Here is a 7,472-nt window from a genome sequence, read left to right as displayed (position 1 = left end):
AGCTGTCTTCTCAGGTGGGAAATATTTAACATAGAATGCAAGGGCCAAAGAATTCCAATCGGTGATTTTCATAGTCGCGCGGTTGAGACTATTAATCCATAGCTTTGCCTTCCCACTCAATGAAAATGGAAAGAGTATCTCCATAGTCTGCTCCGGTGTTAAATTCTTCTGCTTAATGGTGGCACAATACTGAATGAAAGACTGAATATGGAGATTAGGATCTTCACCCTTTTCCCCACCGAATTGGTGTCTCTCGATCATGTTTATCAGCTGGGGTTCGATCTTGAAATTCTCGACCGCAATGGAAGGCATGATTGCCTTGGGGAGCATAGACAGACTTGGTTTAGAGTAGTCTGTAAGCCTTGGCACAAGTGGGGGTGGCAGTGGTGGTGCTTGGTCACCCATCTCTGAATCTGTATGGAATAGATTGCTAATCAGATAGTCGGATTCAGAGTCAGAATAGTCTCTCAACTGTTTAACGAATCTACGCCGTCTATGAAAGGTCCGTTCAGGTTCAGGATCGAACGAAGTCAGATCGCTGGTATGGACAGTCCTGGACATAAACAAGCAAAAACTAGAAAACAGTCGTGAGATCCGGTCTCAAGGAACGGGAGTCCCTTGAGAAGTAACAAACAATAATCTAGAAAAACAATTAATAACAGAAAATAAAACCGTTTCCCCGGCAACGGCGCCAAAATTTGACAGGCTAAAGTCGTATCACCTAATCAAAGATAAACCTAACGTTCACCAACTAAAAATATAGAAAGGGAAGCAGGGATCGTATCCACAGGGAAACGGGCGTTCTTTCTACTATTAAATTACTAATCTAGACTACTGGTAACAAGAGTTTGGATTGGTTTGTATAAAACTAAAGCAAATAATCAAATCGGAAAATAACAATATTAAAGGAATCTAGGGCAGCGGTTCACCATAAATGCAGACCGGGATTGGACAACGAACAATGACAATCAATTAACAATCATAACTAGGAAAACATGCATCTCTCGAATCTTATGAATTCCTTAGGATATAACAACTAGCGGGCTCTCGCTACGTACTAGAAATAATTCCTATCTAATAGCCACAGACCAAAAACATCAGATTTATACCTCTCGGCGCATAATCTAAGGTTAATCGAACTCAAATCAAAATAGTCCGGCCGAACAGAATTGACGAGCAATAATAATAAGCTATAGAAATCATAATCAATCAATCAATTAATCAAGTCCACATATAATCCCAATCATGCATTCATGGATCCCCTAAACTCTAGAAATTAAACTACTCACTCATGATAATAAATAACAAAGCAATTAACATAATGGAAAGCATGATTAAAGCAATAAAACGAATTAAAGTAAGAAGCAATACCGAATTGAAGAACAATGAAGTAATAAAGCTCGAATCTTTGATTAAAATTAAAAACTAAGTGTTTGGAGAAATAAAGAGAACTAAAAATAAACTAAGTAATTAGGAACTAGAATAAAAGATGTCACTAAAAATATAAGGGGCTAGTATTTATAGTTTGCCCAAAATAGAGCCCAAAATCGGTAATAAAAACTCGCGAAATACGCTGGAGGTTGGCGTCGCCCGATCGGGCGATGTGCTCGATAGTCGGCCCAATCGGGCGAAATTCCGCCCGATCGGGCGGTTGCAAAATGCCCAGAACAGCGCCCAGAATGACCGCCCGATCGGGCGCGTGTTGAAACTGCACGATCCTCTATCTTCAAAACGTCATATCTCCTTCGTTATTCGTCGGAATCAGGCGAGTGAACACTTGTTGGAAAGCTATTGAAGTCTAGAATCCAACCCAATTGAAATTATATCATTTGGAGTTGTAGAACTTGAGTTATGCTTAAAATAGTGAACTATGATCATTTTTGTACTTCCTTCGTTATTCGCTTTGCTTCAAAACTCTTCAAACTTAATGTTTGTGCTCTCGAAAGTACATAATCTCTTGTATTGATTCAAATGAGTAGGAAATGCACAAAAATATGCTAATTCCTACAATGATGAACCTGAAACTACAAACACACTACAAGGAGCACATTAGTACTAAAAATTGCTCCGAAGAGCTCATTTGAGATCAAAAAGTACTAAGAGACGGGGGTAAAAACTCTATATAAAACACACATATCACTCTACCAGATGGAGATGATACTTATGATGTGTATAGTGATGCATCAAAGAATGGTATAGGGCGTGTGTTGATGCAGAACATAAAGGTTATTGCGTATGCATCAAGACAGTTGAAATCGTGTGAACGTAATTACCCTACCGATAACATAGAACTAGCAGCCATAGTGTTTGCATTGAAGATATGGAGACACTATCTGTACGGTGTGAAATGTAAGATATTCACGGATCATAAAAGTTTAAAGTACACCTTCAAACAAAAGGATTTGAATATGCGCCAAAGAAGATTGTTGGAGTTGACTAAGGATTATGATCTAGACATCCAATATCACGAAGGAAAAACCAATGTAGTTGCAGATGCCTTGAGCATGAAATCAAGTCATAGTGTAAATGCGTTAGTAGTCGCTAACGAGTTGTGACAAGATATGCAACGATTGAATCTGGAGATAGTGAGTGGTGAATGTCTGGAGGGCAAGATGAATGCATTGACTATTCTACCATCGGTATTTGATGAGATTAAGGAGAATCAAGCTGGAGATGTAAAGTTGGAGCGCCTCAAGGAAAAGATTTCGCAAGAAAAATAAACAGATTTTAAGTTCCATGATGATGGAAGTTTGAGGTACGAATGAAGGTGGTGTGTAATCCCGCATAAATTTATAAATGTTATGAATGCTCCGCATATTTTAACGCATAGTTAATTACATTTAAATAGAATTTACTAATTTTAGTAATAAATATATAATTAACGTATATTTATTTTATTTAATTACATTCTAAATATTAGATGTACGTCATCCCTTTTACCGGAAAAGTACGAATTTCAAGAATCCATGTTTACTTGTTATATGATCGTCGGCTTTGAGCCATGTGTGTCACCCAGTAAGCTTCGAGAAATAAGAGGGTTTGAAGTATAAGACGACAACATGATGTTGTGGTGGTTCTCTAGGTAGTGTTACGGTGGGTGAAGTTGGTGAAGCAACACCTCCGAGTGAGTCGAAGGCCGACAAATTTGAGCTAGTCACTGTGTGGAAATAATAGCTATGCTCTAGCAAGTCAGCAACTGTGGTGGTGGGTACGTTATGGAGGAGGGAGATAGATGGTAAAAGAAGAGATATAAGGTAAACGAAAAGTGTAAAAATATATGGTAAAATGGTAAGGGTAGAATAGAAAAAGGGTTGGATAAACTAGGGTGTTTTGGTGGAATTTCAGGGCGTCGTTTTACATACAACACCCAATTTCATGCCTAACCTCCTTTATATAGGTTTCCAAGAAGTGGTAGAAAAAAATTAGGAAATCGTTTTTAGAATTTCCAAAAGACACAAAAAGCCTTAATAAAACTTTCCATCATTTTCTATTTTGAATTCTCAATCTCTTTATAAAACTATTTCAAATAAAGAAAATGTTAAATGCTTTTCCTTTCTAAATTATATTTAATAAATATTAAATGAAATTAATTCCTCCTTTATCATTTATATGATTTAATAATCATGTAAAATCCTTTTAAAATGCTTAATTAAATTAAAAGTATATTGAAATTATATTTATATATAAATACGGGTATTACAACGTTCTCCCGTGTCCTGGAAAACAAAGAAACAACCAACCATGTCTCATTCGTCTGCCGAAGTAGTATATCGTTCTATGGTCGTGGCCTCTTGTGAGTTAAAATGGTTGAAGTCATCATTATCCTCCCTTGGGGTCATGCATTACAAGCTTATGAGTTTATTCTATGATAGTCAATTTGCTATGCATATTGCTGAGAATCAAGTGTTTCATGATCGTACTAAGCATATAGAGGTAGACCGTCATTTGTTTGTGAGGAGATATTGAAGGGTAATCTTTCTACGTCATATGTTCCTACACGTAATCAGTTAACAAGCATTTTGACTAGGACACTTGGAAAGACAATATTTTAGGTTTCTTTTGCGCGCGCAAGTTAGGAATTCAGGAACTACATGCTCCTACTTGATGAGGAGTATTAGGAATTATATTATATACTGAATTCCTAATATGTAAAGTTTCCTATAGTTAATAGGTTTATGTTTTAGGAGCTTATGTGGTGTTAGAGTTGTCTAACCGTGTATTAAAAGTATGTCAATAATAATATACGAAATACTAATCCACTTCCTCCTAATCTTTCTTGAGTGTAACAATCATGGTTTCAGAGCAACTGTTTTGGTCCATGTTTGTCCCACAAAGGGAGGGCCCACAAATGTTGAACAATTTGCAATATGGAGAAGTCGAAGATCTGTTTGGAGCAAGTAGCCCAACAAAAGTGAATGCCCGAAGTAAGAGCTTAACCTCAAGTTAAGAGGTTCCAGTATGGACTTTGTGTGTGACCTTTTCAGACTGCAAGCGTAAATGTGGCTCACATGTGAGGGGAAGTGTTAAATGTATATAGTTCACATGTGAGTATAGACTAGTAATCCCTATTGAAGAGAGAAAAAGAGATTGTCTAACATATAAATTAGTGAGCTACGTACTCCACCTATCAGTATATCGTGTTTGGTTTTAGAATCGAATCTCGTTCGGTGTTGGGCTCGACTTGACCCAATGGAGCTTATTAAGGGTCCACTTGGTATCGTTTTTTTCTTTCTTTCATGTTTTATATTTTTTACAAATATATGAAAATCGAAAAATGTAGTTTCCAGTTTTTTGTTGTCAGTTTTCAAAATCAACACGATTACTATAATTATGTCTGTTTTTTAGTTTATTATTCAATCTAATCACCCGACTTTGCAAAACTAAATAAGAAAAAACCGGGTGAACGAGGCCTTAATTTTTCGTAGTTTTTCATCACTCTAGAGGGGAAAAACTATGAAAAAGAAAATAGACAAAAAGCAACTAAATGATTTTCAAATTTCATTCATATATACTTTCACTAGTGGAAAAAATACCTGTTGAGGGGGGCATTTTGGGCTTATTGAGGCGAACATGGCCCGCTTCAATAGACGTGGCTTCAACAGCTCACTTAGCTGTTGAGGCGGGCTTTGTTCGCCTCAACAGGTCATCTGTTGTGGGGGGCTTTCAAAAGCCCGCCTCAACAGCCCAAAACTAAAGGAAAAATTAAGGACCTGTTGTGGGGGGCATTACCAAAAGCCCGCCTCAACAGAGTAGTCTATTGAGGGGGCCCTTAAAAAGCCCGCCTCATTAGCTCGCCAAATTGAATTATTGTTTCTGTTTTGGAATTTGAAATGTAATTATTAATTAATTTATCTTCAATTGCTTTATTTCTTGGCTGATGTGCCTTTTGCTTGGAGAATACTCCGTATTAATTGGTTAATATGAGCATGCTTGAATACTTCCGAGACAAAAATTTGAAATCCTTTGGGAAAATACAAGAACAAATTTATTCATATTGAACTAAATAACTTATCCAGCAATACATTATTAAATAAATTAACACTTTCTATATATAAGTATATATGATTACATCAAGTTACAATTATCAAAAAGTATGAGTATTTTTTTAAGTCTTCAATTCGGAGGATCTAGGTACTTCACCATTTGATAAACCTGCAAAAACAATTAGCAATAAAGATTAAACTAAGAAGTGAACAAACCAATAAGAAAAGATCCACCAAATAAAAAACAAATACGTACATAGAAATTAGAAATTAAATTTAGAACAAATAGATTTACATTAATTTATTCTAAACATTAAAAAATTAAATATATCTTTCAGATTGTATGCATTTTACATATTATTTGAAGTTCTTAGAAAAAAAAACTGGTAAAATTAATATATATATATAAATTATAGTTCTTAGAAAAACTGGTAAAATTAATTTTTTTTAAAAAATTTTAAAGCGGAAAATAAAAGTGATCGATGAATCCAATATAATGGATCGTAATTCCAACAAAATCGGCCGTTTAGAGTTTTATTATCGATCTAGATCTAAAATCCAATGAAAACATAAAATTAAGAAAAATTAAATAAATTACCGATAATTTCCATAAAATAAGAAAATCAAAGAACCTAAAGTGTTTTTTAAAAAAATCAAGAGATATTTCCAATGAATTCAGAATAACAACTAAAAAATTCAACAGGTTATCCAAAATAAAACAAAAAAAATGAAAATTATGAGGAAACTTGCCGTTTAAAACATTCTCCTCGTTCGTTTCGCCTTCTGCACCGCCATCCCCTCGTTAGTTCCGCCGTCTCCATCTCATATTGAAATATTGACTCGTTTAAATTTCACCGGCGCCACCTACACGATCTCGTCCATCGCCGTTAACATCTGACTCTTCGTCGGAGTTTCAAAAAACACATAAACATTATTCATCTTGATAGATTAAGAAGGTTTTTTTTAGGGGAAAGAGATTAAGAAGATGAACGAGAGGAATTAAATGCAAATGTGAGAGGATAAGTAAAATGAAATCGCAAAAAAAAAATGAAGAAGAGAAAAGATCAGATCTAAGGAAATAAGGAGAGAGAGAGAAAAAACGGCTAAGGAAATAAGGAGAGAGAAGGAATGAGATATAAAAACCCTAATCAAACAGGTGAGCTGATTTAAGTTGGGCGGGGGGTCTATTGAAGCGAACAATTAGAGTTCGGCCCAATAGGCTTGGTTTGGTTGAATCGAACAACACCAAAGCCCGCTCTAATAGACTATGTTGAAGCGAACAATTAGAAGCCCGCCTCGATATCTCATTAAAATCTTTGACCCGCGTTGACTTAGTGGTTGTTGAGGCGTGCTTTTAAATGCCCCCCTCAACAAGGGGGCTGCAACAGGTATTTTTTCCACTAGTGTTTTCCATTTTAATAACTAAACAAGCTCAAAAATCAAAATAAGTAATTCTCATATTTATACAATTTTACCGTACTATACCTGATCATCCATAACCCGGCCCGCTGATTGGAACCGACCCGATAAAGTACGAGTTTGAATAGCATAAAATATACATTTTAGACCAAAATCCGAGTCCGGCCGAAAAAATCCACTTCAACGTGCAAAACCCACACCAAATTCATTGGATTGGACATAATTTTTAGCATTAAAGTCTGACCCGACCCGAATTTTAGTCACCTTAGTCCTTACGTTTCCTCGTTATACCCCCTTTTACCAAATACTCCGCGGTCACTTGGACGACTTCCGCTATTAATTCACCCTTTAACTCCCTACAAAAAAAAAACTATTGTTATTGAATTGAATTTATTAAACATTAACCCATTCTAAACTCAGTCACAAATAGACCTGGTTATCGGGCGGGACAGGTCAGGGTCGGTGCGGGCCAAAAGAGGGTCGGGTATTAAAAGGGTCATTTTTAGCGGGTCGATAATGAGCGGGTCAAAACGGGTCGCGGGTCAATAGCGGGTCATTAGTGGGCGGGTC

The sequence above is a fragment of the Spinacia oleracea genome, chromosome 5, assembly GCF_020520425.1.
Source record: "Spinacia oleracea cultivar Varoflay chromosome 5, BTI_SOV_V1, whole genome shotgun sequence".
Taxonomy (NCBI): domain Eukaryota; kingdom Viridiplantae; phylum Streptophyta; class Magnoliopsida; order Caryophyllales; family Amaranthaceae; genus Spinacia; species Spinacia oleracea.
This window is presented reverse-complemented; position numbering follows the sequence as displayed.